The sequence below is a fragment of the Arachis stenosperma genome, chromosome 9, assembly GCF_014773155.1.
Source record: "Arachis stenosperma cultivar V10309 chromosome 9, arast.V10309.gnm1.PFL2, whole genome shotgun sequence".
Classification (NCBI taxonomy): domain Eukaryota; kingdom Viridiplantae; phylum Streptophyta; class Magnoliopsida; order Fabales; family Fabaceae; genus Arachis; species Arachis stenosperma.
In genome coordinates this window covers 17,978,249-17,979,622 of record NC_080385.1, presented here as the reverse complement: position 1 = coordinate 17,979,622, position 1,374 = coordinate 17,978,249, and positions in this window count along the sequence as shown.

Sequence of the window (1,374 nt, the reverse complement as noted above, 5' to 3'; positions counted from 1 at the left end):
AGTCCTTTCAGGTTCTTGATCAATTTCAACAAGAGTGCCTTTTTCCCTGTTCCTGCTCATATGAAAGAGAAGAAAACAAGAAAAGAAAGAGGAATCCTCTATGTCACAGTATAGAGATTCCTTTATGTTAGTAGAAGAAGAAAGGGGAGAAGAATGTAGAAGAGGGGATTCGGATAATTAGATGGAGTGAGGTGAAGAGAAGTGTTAGTAATTAAATAATTAAATAGAAGAAGAAAAGAAAAGAGAAATTTCGAAAATAATTTTGAAAAAGGGGTTAGTAATTTTCGAAAATTAAAGATAAAATATAATTGAAATTAAAATTTAAAACAATTAATTAATTAAAAATAATTTTTGAAAAAGAGAGAGGTATTTTCGAAAATTGAAGAGGGAAAAGTAGTTAGGTGGTTTTGAAAAGGATGAGAAACAAACAAAAAGTTAGTTAGTTGATTGAAAAAGATTTGAAATCAAATTTTAAAAAGATAAGATTTTGAAAAAGATAAGATAAAAAGATAAGATAAAAATTTGAAGAAAAAGATATTTTGAAAAAGATTTAATTTTTAAAATGACTTAACTAACAAGAAACTACAAGATAAGATTCTAGAATTTAAAGATTGAACCTTTCTTAACAAGAAAGTAACAAACTTCAAATTTTTGAATCAATCACATTAATTGTTAGCATATTTTCGAAAATATGGTATAAAAGATAAGAAAAAGATTTTGAAAAATAATTTTTTAAAATTTTCGAAAATAAGAAAAAAATGGAAGAGATATGATTTTTGAAAAAGATTTTGAAAAGATAAGATTTTTAAAATTGAAATTTTGACTTGACTTGTAAGAAACAACTAATTTTTAAAAATTTTTGACCAAGTCAACCCAAAATTTCGAAAATTTTGAGGGAAATAAGGAAAAGATATTTTTTTGATTTTTGAATTTTTTTATGAGAGAGAAAAACAACAAAAATACTCAATGCATGAAATTTTTAGATCAAAACAATGAATGCATGCAAGAATGCTATGAATGTCAAGATGAACACCAAGAACACTTTGAAGATCATGATGAACATCAAGAACATAATTTTGAAAAAATTTTTTATGCAAAGAAAACATGCAAGACACCAAACTTAGAAATCTTTAATGCTTGGAAAATATAAATGCAAAGATGCACATGAAAAACAAGAAAAAACACAAAACAAGAAAACATCAAGATCAAACAAGAGGACTTATCAAGAACAACTTGAAGATCATGAAGAACACTATGAATGCATGGAATTTTCGAAAAATGCAAGGAAAAATTTTTAAAGCATGCAATTGACACCAAACTTAAAATTTGACTCAAGACTCAAACAAGAAACACAAAATATTTTTGGTTTTTATG